Genomic DNA, 12,777 nt, shown 5'->3' on the forward strand with positions numbered 1-12,777 from the left:
TTTGGTTTTGAATAATCAGTGGTGTTAAAGTGTCTACTCACTATTGCTGGCAACTTCTGATGAAGAAGAATACATGATTACAGTCATATAAATAGAGATACTTTTGGTGCTAATTCATATATTGAGTATATTCAAAGAGTAATTGATCTTTCCTTTACCCTCAAAATCCACCCTCAGTTATTAGGGCTATTTTGAGATCTTTTAGGGTTTGCTGTAGGTTGAGCCTTAGAGGGAAACTCCAATGTCTAGCAGAAAACTTCAAGGAATAGGATTGACTTTGTTAACTTGGAAAACACAATAGCCTGGGGAATACAGATTTAGACAAACACAGCAATTATTGGCTGAATCTTCCCTTTTGAACCTTGTACTGTTAGAGCACAAAGGTGCTTTTCAGTGGCCTCTGGGTTCTCTATGGTAAGTTCATTTGCATGACAAGGTTCTTCCTATGTCTTTTCATTCTGTTGTTGGGTTTTCTGCACCTTTTAACAGTCTTCTTTCTGCCTCTCTTGGTCATTTAGTTGAGTGTTCTCTAGGGCTAAATCTCAAAAGACTGTCTTAACCCAGGCTTTCAAACAATTTCAGCTTTCCTCCTTGAGCTCGGCATGGCTGCCCAAATAACAATGGCACCATCCACCTTCCCCACTGGCATAATATGAAGCCTGGCAAGATAAGTCATGGACATTCCACTCTTAAAGATGCCCATTGAATCATGTTTAGAATCTAGTGTGAGCTGCCTGCAGCCGTATGCAGTCAATTGATATTGTTGCTGTTTTAGTGAAGTGTTTTCTGGACTAGAAAGACTGCTATAGCAGCATGCAATATGTAATAGGTTTTCGAACAAAATAATCTACTATGTATGATGAAACATTATGGCTTTTAGCATTTATTGGTCAGAAAACATCCAGTGTATAAGCTTTTACATTTTTTGTGTGAATTAAAATTTTTTTTAAATAAATGTATTGCTCGGTACATCTTTTAACACATTGTTCCAGGCAATAGTTATCATTTTTTTCATTTTCAAATTTGCAGAGATTTTAAAAGATCTTGGAGCAGGGTAGGTACTGTGAAATAGGCACTTTTATATACTAGTTACAGGGGTAAATTGATATAATTTGTATGGAAGACAATTTGCCAATATGCCTTTGGGGACATTAAATATGTTGGTATCCTTTGACCCAGTAATTCTATTTCCAGGAATTCATTCTAAGCAAGTAGTCCAACATAGGTAGCTCTTTTCCATAAATTGGTTTATTTAAACATTACCCGAAATTATAAAGGAAAAAAATATTGGAAATTACAAAATGCCCTTAAACCAATGAATGCATAGCTAACATTTTGTGTATATGTATTAGGTTATGTTAATAAAGAAATTTTAGTGATATAAAGAAAATGCTTATTGATAAAGGTAAAGTCAAAATAGAGAAATCAAAAGTGTGTGAACAGTGTAAACTCAATTCCATAAAATGTATATGCATAGACTATGAAAAGAAATCATAGCAAAATATTTATTATTTGTTACCTCCTGTTCTTAAGGTTATACACCATTTTCCTTTTCTTCTTACTTTTTTCTGTNAATCCACCCTCAGTTATTAGGGCTATTTTGAGATCTTTTAGGGTTTGCTGTAGGTTGAGCCTTAGAGGGAAACTCCAATGTCTAGCAGAAAACTTCAAGGAATAGGATTGACTTTGTTAACTTGGAAAACACAATAGCCTGGGGGAATACAGATTTAGACAAACACAGCAATTATTGGCTGAATCTTCCCTTTTTGAACCTTGTACTGTTAGAGCACAAAGGTGCTTTTCAGTGGCCTCTGGGTTCTCTATGGTAAGTTCATTTGCATGACAAGGTTCTTCCTATGTCTTTTCATTCTGTTGTTGGGTTTTTCTGCACCTTTTAACAGTCTTCTTTCTGCCTCTCTTGGTCATTTAGTTGAGTGTTCTCTAGGGCTAAATCTCAAAAAGACTGTCTTAACCCAGGCTTTCAAACAATTTCAGCTTTCCTCCTTGAGCTCGGCATGGCTGCCCAAATAACAATGGCACCATCCACCTTCCCCACTGGCATAATATGAAGCCTGGCAAGATAAGTCATGGACATTCCACTCTTAAAGATGCCCATTGAATCATGTTTAGAATCTAGTGTGAGCTGCCTGCAGCCGTATGCAGTCAATTGATATTGTTGCTGTTTTAGTGAAGTGTTTTCTGGACTAGAAAGACTGCTATAGCAGCATGCAATATGTAATAGGTTTTCGAACAAAATAATCTACTATGTATGATGAAACATTATGGCTTTTTAGCATTTATTGGTCAGAAAACATCCAGTGTATAAGCTTTTACATTTTTTGTGTGAATTAAAATTTTTTTTAAATAAATGTATTGCTCGGTACATCTTTTAACACATTGTTCCAGGCAATAGTTATCATTTTTTTCATTTTTCAAATTTGCAGAGATTTTAAAAGATCTTGGAGCAGGGTAGGTACTGTGAAATAGGCACTTTTATATACTAGTTACAGGGGGTAAATTGATATAATTTGTATGGAAGACAATTTGCCAATATGCCTTTGGGGACATTAAATATGTTGGTATCCTTTGACCCAGTAATTCTATTTCCAGGAATTCATTCTAAGCAAGTAGTCCAACATAGGTAGCTCTTTTCCATAAATTGGTTTATTTAAACATTACCCGAAATTATAAAGGAAAAAAATATTGGAAATTACAAAATGCCCTTAAACCAATGAATGCATAGCTAACATTTTGTGTATATGTATTAGGTTATGTTAATAAAGAAATTTTAGTGATATAAAGAAAATGCTTATTGATAAAGGTAAAGTCAAAATAGAGAAATCAAAAGTGTGTGAACAGTGTAAACTCAATTCCATAAAATGTATATGCATAGACTATGAAAAGAAATCATAGCAAAATATTTATTATTTGTTACCTCCTGTTCTTAAGGTTATACACCATTTTTCCTTTTCTTCTTACTTTTTTCTGTGTTATAAATATGTAAAATAATTAAAGACATCATAAGTAATAAAAATAATTTGACCTAAATTTTGTGTGTGTGTGTGTGTGTGTGTGTGTGTGTGTATCAATGAAGAAAATTTTTTTTTTGTTTTATTTATGTTTTCTTTAGGAAAATAAAATACGTCTAGTAAGAAAGATGAGACAAAGAAAGAGTTGGGGTAAGTTCACATTTTTCAAACCAACTTGTGCTTCTAAAATAAAATTCTGCCTCTCCACACACTGGGTTCCTGGAAGCTGACCAAAATCTGCTCAGTAATATTAACTCCACTTAAAAAAAGGAAGAGAACATATTGAACTGCATTCACTTATGGTCTGGGTGCTTGGAAGAAATCAGTTGGTGAGTACCAAAGTGATGACTGCATGTTTCTATTTGCATTTTGAAAATTGACAGATAATTGAAAGGAATCAGCATATGAAATTTCTCCAAGGAAGCCAGCTGAGAAACCCGAGGAACCCTGCCTACAGAGGCCTCCTGGTGCCTGAAGTCTGGTGGCAGAATGTTCTAGAACTCTATACCTCTTTGGCTATTGTTGAATAGATTCTCTATCTATGTGCTGGGGACTGAGAATAGCTCCATCTGGTTGTCCAGCCAGTGCAATAACAACACCCCATATTCAAAGCTTCCTTTCCATCATTTTCATCAATTATGATTTCTGCAAAATCGCTGAGACCTTACATGAGAAATACTCAGAAACAGTAATCCATCTTGGTGCCATTTAAATATCCACAGAGATATTTTGTCAGAGAACAGTCTTGGCAGACACTCTTTTAAAATATATTTATTAGTTTTTTAAGTGGAAATAGCAGCAATGGCTTCACCTTAAGCAAGTACTCAATAAACATATTTTTAACTAATCATGAAAATCGAACAATATTTTAAAGGTTTCAGACATGTACAAAATATACATGCTGAGAGATTTTTTTAAAGTGAAATCCATATAGAAGTGTAAAGAAATAGTGAATACTCCCTAATTAAAAAAAAATGCAATAAAGATATTTGTGGAGGGAGGGAGGAAGGTAGTTAGGAAGAGGGGAAAATTGGGTTAGGGAGCAGAAAGAGAGAGAGAATTACAAGAAACGCTAGTAACAAAAGCATGTACTTTTGGTTGTAGCTGTGTAAGTTTGAAAATAAAATACCAATGTGGAAACATAAACCTGAATTTACCACTTCACTATCCCCCTGGGGTAGGGGTATAGGCACTGAGAAGCAAACAGGATTCATCTGAGAACATCGGTTGCATGTCTCTGTGCTTCAGTGTTCAAGTCTCCCACAAAATGTATTTATTTAGCAAATGTCACCCAAAACAGCTTGGTAGCAGATGAGGTTTATTTAATGGCAGTAAAACAGGTGAAACATTCCCTACATTTTTCGTCTCTGTTTATGTTTCTATCAGAAAAAAAAAAAAAAAAAAAAAAAGTGAGCTAGTTACAGCTCTTTACACACTCACACAGAACCATGGCATATATTTGAGAAATAACACAAATTTTGCTTAGTAACTGGCTTGGAAAATAGAAATCCCTGTATTTTCTCAAAGCAATTTATGATTTTTCTGCCCAGAGGACAGGATCATCAAATCCAGACTCAACTTCACTTTATTTTTATTTTATTTTATTTTAAATGCTTTCCCTTCAAGATTTGCAGTCTCAATTTGGCATCAGTTTTAAGTTCTTTTAAGTCTTATGTTCTCTTCCTATTTTAGCTTTACTATGCTTTGGAGTGTCCTCTCAGTAATGAAAAAAAAATCCACCCGATCTCTCTCCCAGCCCTTTCATCTGTAACCTTTCTACAAGTAAATGCTAATTGAAAAAGAAAGAACACCACTAATCTTGGAATTTAAATGCATTTAACAAAACCAATCTCACTCTAAATTGTTGTTTCGCCATTCCCTTTTCCCTAACAGATGTCGAGAAACTGCAATTCCTATTAAGAACACTTGACTGTTTACTCAGCACGAGAACTTCAGCCCCAGCCTGCATCAATCTAAATGCGTTTCGAGACGTCAGGCCCCCGAAAAGTGCAGACGGTTAGTCGGTTATTTTTAAATGTAATCTTCACATAAAAGAATCACTGCACTTTCCCTTTCACTTCGTCATCCCTTCTCTTTTTTAACGATGGCATCGAGCAAAGGCGTAGAAGGGAATTTTATGACCGTTCCATTTAAGTTGCTTTCGGCATGAGCTAGTGGATTTGTCATGCGGCGAATTAAATTATTAGTTAAGTTTGTAAATTGATTGGGAAAATAATCTGCTGTCCGATATTCTACAGCCTACATGCTTAACACGAGGGATGGAGTTGTGGTCTCTTGAGGGTGTGTGCATGTGTGTGGTGCCGCGGTTAGAGAGATTGAGGCAAAAGGAGTGTTGTGATGGGGTCTCGGAAGCAAGGGCTGTGGGTGGGGAACGAGAGGAACTTCATGTCCACATCTGAATCTTGAAAACCCTTGCATTCCCTTGGCCTGATCCTCAGAGCATCGTATCATATTTGTCATTTGTTTAAAAGCACTTGTTCAGCAGTTGGCATGTAACATACATATATTGCACACGCAAGCTGCGTGATTTTGCTGTGCTGTGTTTGCACCCGGTTTCTGGGGCCCTTGTCATCTTGCCAACACCAAGCTGCACAATTTGGAAGGATGTATTTTCAGAATTCTCGGCATTTTCACACGTTTTCCCTTTTCAGTTCACTGTCCCTCTTACTCAACTTATTAAGAATGGAAAAAAAAATGCAGATGAGGAAATAGCATCAACTTAAAACTGGAAAAAACATTCCCTATTTGGAATGAAAGGGAAACATGTGCACGTGTGGGGCCCCTGATGATATGCCAGGCATATCGAGTATACCGAGTATACCGTAGGATCACCTGGAGTCTGCACAGCATCTGGGTATCATGACTCTTGCTTGCTCCACTTTATAGATGAGAAAACTGAGGATCTACAAGGTTGATCTGACTTCAAAGCTAATCTGTTAAAGATGCCAGGCCAGCACTGAAGCTTATGCTTCATTAGCCAAACCACACAGACTTTCCTTTCTCATTCCTTTTTAAAAATCTTTGTAAAGAGATATTTGAACCAGCTGGGAGCAGTGGCTCATGCCTGTAATCCCAGCACTTTGGGAGGCCAAGGTAGGTGGATCATTTGAGATCAGGAGTTCGAGACCAGCCTGGCAAACATGGTGAAATTCCATCTCTGGTAAAAATATAAAAATTTGCTAGGTGTGGTGGCACGTGCCTATAATCCCAGCTACTCGGGAGGCTGAGGCAGGAGATTCACTTGAGCCTGGGAAGCTGAGGTTGCGGTGAGTCGAGATCACACCACTACAGCCCAGTCTGGGTGAGAGAGTGAGAGAGTGAGGCCATGTCTCAGACAAAGAAAAAAAAAAGATACTTGAACACATACATTTAGTCTTTGACCATGTGGTAAGCTTCTGAAGGATGAATGCTTGTTCTGATTTAACTGTGTCTAGTCCCCAGCACTTGTTCCCTCCTGCTAGCCATATACTCGTGGTCAAATGGTAAATTACAGAATTACTAAGTGCATTCATTGCTAGACTTGCAGTCACACCAGCCTCCTCTGTGTGATTTTCAAGCAGATGTTAATTTTGCTGGCCTGTAATATACAAAAGAAATATCGAGGTTGGGGGGGTGCATTTGGGACCTGGCCTCCAAGTCGATTGGTGTGTCTGGTTCAGACCGAGAACCATCTTCTCTCATGTTTTCTAATTGATTTTCATGCCTTTGAGTTTGGCTATGTGTCTGAGCTGGGTCAGAACAGGCCTGAATTTGGAGGCTGGAAGTCCAGGCCGACTGGTGGTTCTGGGCTCTAGAATCCAGGGGCCTCGGTCTGCACTTCACTCTCAAGTAGCTTCAGAAGGATTATCTTGTCTGAGAGTCCATGTCTTCCTCATGATGGCAAAAAGTAACAGTCCCTCTATCCACCTCCATCTCTCAAGGATACTGCAAAGTGCAGTAGCTTGTCTGGTAAATGTACAGTAAGTTCCAGTTACATTTAGTAGGAATGATAAATTTTGGTATTTATGCAAGGTGCAGTGCCTCAAACTAGTACCACGGGCTTTTCCCTTTTGCTCCTGCCTCTCTTATTTTCTGCCTGTCCCTCTGCTGGGTTCCCTGCCTCCCTTCTCTTTCTTCCTGCTTGCTGCTCAGTCCTCAGTTCCTATTCTCCACCCCCTGCATTCTTCCATCTTCCTTTCTTAACTCTCTTTCCACTTTCCGCAGGCCTCCATTCCCCCTTCCTTATTTGCAAATCCTGCTCTCAGGCTTTGCTTACTCTTGGTAAGGCGGAGCAATGGGCATGGCACTCCTGAGAGTCACAGGAGGAAGCACTTTCTGTTGTCTTGAGGGAGGACAGACTCCCAGGAATCACAGCTCACCCCAGGGGTGTTTTCATGAGGTGGAACTGGCTTGGAGCAGAATCCAGAGCAGAATGCTAGTTAAGTTTTATGTCCTTGAGACACTTAGAATCCTTCTGCCCTGGCTGAAAGGCTTGGCCCTACATCTCTCTGGAGAGTCAGGAGGAAGCCAAGCTTTGGTGGTCTCTCTGGCACAGCATTTGCATATGCTAAGTGTATCAGGCTAGTTTTCTGCTTGTAATCTTCCAGTTTCCGGAGACTAGATCACAAGAGGAGGAGGTGAATGTGGCAAGGGAGAGGAAGGGAGACATTGAGATTTAAAATCTTAAAATAGTTTAGGCCAATTCCTTCCTTTTATGTAGGAAGAAATCAATCTCAGAGAGTTCAAGAGACTTTTGCAGACTCACAGAGCAAAAAAAGAGGAGAAAAATCCAAACCCATGTTTCTTGATGTTTGTTTGTTTTCTCTATTCTATACTGATAGAAATGGAAAGGGAAAGAGGAAGAAATTCAATCAGGAGATGAGATGGAAGAAGAGAAATCAGAGGATCTAGTCCAGTTGTTCTTTCCAAGCAATCCATTGGCTAAACCCCGCATGCTGGATTCAGAATCAAAGGACCAAGCAATGAGCCATGTGAAATTGAACAAGTCATTCGAATTCTCGTACTTCCGTGTCCCTTACCCACCCAGCAACGCATTAGAGCATTCCTTCCATTCTTCCTTTAAAAGGTCCAGATTGAAATTTGATATCGTTTGGATTTGTGCCCTCACCAAATCTCATGTTGAATTGTAATCCCCAGTGTTGGAGGAGGGGCCTGGTGGGAGGTGCTTGGATCACGGGGTGGACTTCCCCTTGCTGTTGCTGTGACAGTGAATAAGTTCTCAGGAGATCTGGTTGTTTGCAACTGTGCAGCCCCTTCCCCACTCTCTCTCTTTCTCCTGCTTCAGCCGTGTAAAATGTGCCTGCTTCTCCTTCACCGTCCACCATGATTGTAAGTTTCCTGAGGCTTCCCCAGCCATGCTTCCTGTACAGCCTGGGGAACCATGAGCCAATTAAACCTCTTTCTTTATAAATTACTCAGTCTCAGGTATTTCTTTATAGCAGTATGAGAATAGCCTAACACAAAATTCAATTAGCACTGAATTTACCTGCCTTATCCCCTACAATGTATAAGCCAGGAATAATTCAATACTTCCAGTCAGCTTTTGAGTAATCTTCACTGTCTCATTTTACAGATAGTGAGACTGAACTTGAAGCTTCCTACGTGTGTACCTTTTTTGTTTTTCATTTAGGAGAAGCAAACTGAGTGTAGTGGAAAGAACACAAACTTTAGAATCAGGTGCATTTTTTTTTTTTTTTTAACCACTTTCTATGTTTCTCAGCATGATGTAATGACTCTAAACTTCAACTTTCTCAACTGTCAAAGGAAATAAGGAAGTTGACCCTGAAGAAATAATGGGGGCTAAGTGGGAACACGTACATGGAGGCCCTCGCTAGAGGAGCTGGCTCTCCAGGAGGTGAAATTGAGAGAAACACACACATCACCTGCTGTACTTCAGTTTGGAGCTTGGTTCTTAAGGTGGGTGAACAGAGTAGATAAAGAAAGATTTAAAAATCTTCCTACATATGTAATTTCATTCTGTTCATTCAGAGAATTAAACTGAGTCCCCGCTAGGATTGAGTCATGCTTCCTGGTTTTGAAACTGTCAGAATGCTTGAGAAAACAACAACAAACAACTATTACTGGTGGGTGAAGAAACAAGAAAGTTCTTAATGAGGCAAAAACAGTGGCTGCTAGAGCAAGCTCTGGTCCCACAGAGCACTAATGGTTCCCACGCATTCCCGGGCTCCTCCTGTGCAGTGGGCCCCCTGGGCCTCACATGTAAAAGCAAAAAGGAAATAAATAGAACCATGAAATGCATAGTGTATCTATGTAAGCATCTTATCCCTAGCCTCAGAAAAAAAATGAGAAGAATGAATAGGAGGTCGGTTAACTGTAGTAATTTGAAGTCTATGTTCTTAGATAAGGATCCAGGTGGTCCCTGTGTAGAAGATAATAAAGAAATGCATGGTCTACCGTTGTATAGGCTTTTGCGAGGATTTGAGAAGGGTGAGAATTACAGGCTCTGCTGCAACCTTGCCAGGCATCTACAAGGTTGCCCGAGAACCCTTGTGCAAAAACTCAACCAGATTTTCCAAAGCCCCTGCAGACACTTCATTGACATTCCGCTTTGTTAAAAACAAAACAATACAAAAAAATAGTTCAAGTTTGCTATTACAGCCTTCTTGCCTCCCTTCCCTCACACAAAGCAGCCCTGAGCCCAGCCCCATTGTTGTGAGAGCCTGCCCACCTCTCACTTTGCGCTTCTCTGTCCTGTGTATTCACCTGGCTTGCCTTTCCCATTTCCATATCTGACCCATCCTTCACATTGTGAATGTGTCTTTCACTGGGAGCCCCTCGACTCCTTTAGCCCTAGGCTGTCTCCCTGCTATCTGGGATCCGCAGGGCCTCCTCTGTTGCACTGACTTCTTCTTCTAAATTGCAGTTCTTTCTTCCTCGGGCCAGTCTCCCCTGAACCAACCCGGGGTTGGTTCTGATGATACTAGCACACTTCCGCAAGTCTCAGTTCTGCGTGTGCCAAGCAGAGTGTCGGGTACATTCATGAGTGTTCACGCCCATGTGAGTGGACATACAGGAGCCACTGCTCTGGAGTGTCTACCAGAGGGGCATTCACTGCAGCTCTGTGCCTTTGAGGCTGGACTCTGTGCTGGGCTTTCTGCTCTGTGCTTTTGAAACCACATGGCTTAGGTTGGAATTCTGGCTTGGCCACTTCCTGGATGTGACCTTGGGTGAATTCCTTAAATTCTTGATACCTCACCTGTTTCCTCGTCCATCAGGTGGAGAGATTCCTCACCAAAGGAGGAGATTAATGCTGCATATCTCCCTGGGTGTTGTGAGGATTAAATGAGTCGATATGTATAAAACACAGAACCAGACTCAGGCATTGTCCATACAGGCCAGCACTTTGGATGTAGAGGACATGGGCAGGGAGGCTTGGAGAGATTTGTCAGTCCAATCGCTGTCCATGCAGATCCAGGAACTCACATACAGAGAGGCCCAGAGCCTGTGTCAAGCCAGTTGGGTGACAGGCTCAGACAAGACTCTGACTCTGTGGACAGTGGACATTATCATGAGTGCCTGTGTGTGTGTGTGTGTGTGTGTGTGTGTGTGAGAGAGAGAGAGAGAGAGAAAAAGAGAGAGACATACAGAGAAGTGGGAGGATGGAGGGTTAGGGAGAGAAGACAACGCCAGCCTGTTTCCAAATCTGAGCAGATTTCTAATTAGGATAACATTCAGCCATTCTTACAAGAAAATATAAGAAAGGGGGAACTCATCTCTGGGCCTGCTTAGAAGTACGCGGTGGCAGAAGGTAATCAAGCTTCCTTGAACCTCTGTAACTGCTTGGCTCAGAATCTGGCACCAGCTATCTTTGTTTCCCTATCTTTTCCTGAAGCCTTTCGCAATCGCTAACAATCCTATTTACCCTGTGTACCAGACAAACACTGTTACCGTCGCCATCTCACTATTTTTATCTAATATTGAAATTTCTCTTCCTAAGAGCAGCCCTGAATATATTATGATATCTGCTGAATAAATGATGTGCGTAATATACTGTGCAGAGATGGTATTTATGAAGCCCAGGTCTAGCTAAAAAGAAGGAATTATTCAGTTCTCATTTGAAAGGAAATTCAATTGGATAAATTTTCAAGAAAGCAAAGTCATGTATTTTTTCTTTTAAACATCTATACAAACTTTTGGATTCAAGTCCAATTTTTTCCTATCCCTCCATGAGAGAGATTGCCCTGCCATTTGTAAAATCGAGGTTGTCTCCCTGTTCCTATGTGAGGCATGTCCCATTAGTACCATCATCATATTAGTAGAATAAATACAATGATATATCAAACACATTTAACAGTTTCTGAGACATTACAAATCACTCTCTCTAAATGTCTCTGAGTTAAAGGGGCTTTAAAGCCCTCCCATTTTGCAGGGGAGGAGGCTGTACAACAATAGGCAGTGCTAGGAAGTGGATCGCGATTTCTTAATGGCCCTTCCAGCTGTACGAAGTGTTTTAATATTCATCACACAATTTTCTTTCGCCTCTTATACTTGGTGTAGAGTAGCCACAGTGATGGTAGCAGTTATTGTTTGGACGAACGGAGGCAAGATGGCGCAGTTCCGGGTTCTTCACCATCAACTTACCCGCGCCCGGGAAAGACACGGGTCGACTGCGCAGGCGCAACCTGACCTCCGACGGAGAGGAACCGGAACCCGCCTAGCCACGCCTACCTCCCCGCCCCCGACCCGCCTATGTCCCGCCCACTGCCTGCCCACTCCCGGGCCCAGGACATAAAAGCTGCTCCCCGCGGGCACGCGGTGCGAACTTCCTTGGCCCCTCCTCGTACGCGGGACCTGGGAACCTCGTCCCAGAACGCCGGAGCGAACTTCCTCGGCCCCTCCTCGTGCGCGGGACCCGGGAACCTCGTCCGAGAACGCCGGAGCGAACTTCCTTGGCCCCTCCTCATGCGCGGGACCCAGGAACTTCGTCCGAGAACGCCGGAGCGACTTCGTCCGCCTCCACCGCCGGAGACCGGTGAACCTCGCTCCCTCCTTCACATTGGCTTGTAAATAAAGTTTTTTTTTGCCTTGCCTACTTGCCTTTTCTCTGGCATTTGCTCTGGGGGTCGCATTAAAGCAAATCAGTTATGATATTAATAAAACTATTCTTTGCTTATTACAACAGTTTATAAAGTATTGCTCTCCAGTGATACATTGGGGGACTGAGGCCAGAGGGAAAAAAGTGGGTAATTTATGCAAGCTCCCATGAGGAATGAATGAGGAACCCTGGTTCAGCTCGGGACTTATGCTCCTGATGGCAAGTCCACCATCTGTCTTTGTGAGTGTGCTGCTGTTGCTGCTGCTGTATTTGTCTTTCCCTTGGGGCTTTGACCCTCGTGATTCTGACTTGGGAAGCCAAAATCTGGTCAGCTTTGTTTACACAAAATTGAAAGTCAGAAAGTCAAGCACATGGTTAAAGAAGTGCCAATCTGGCCAGGTGCAGTGGCTCATGCCTGCAATCCCTGCACTTTGTGAGACTGACGTGGGTGGATCACTTGAGTACCGGCCAACATGGTGAAACCCCATCTGTACTAAAAATACAAAAATTAGCCGGGCATGGTGGCATGGGCTTGTAATCTTCCCAGCTACTTGGGAGGCTGGGGTGGGAGAAATGCTTGAATCCGGGAGGTGGAGGTTGCAGTGAGCCTAGATCATGCCACTGCACTACAGCCTGGGTGATAGACTGAGACTTTGTCTCAAAAAAAAAAAA

This window comes from Rhinopithecus bieti, unplaced genomic scaffold (assembly GCF_001698545.2).
Source record: "Rhinopithecus bieti isolate Rb0 unplaced genomic scaffold, ASM169854v2 scaffold_41913, whole genome shotgun sequence".
Classification (NCBI taxonomy): domain Eukaryota; kingdom Metazoa; phylum Chordata; class Mammalia; order Primates; family Cercopithecidae; genus Rhinopithecus; species Rhinopithecus bieti.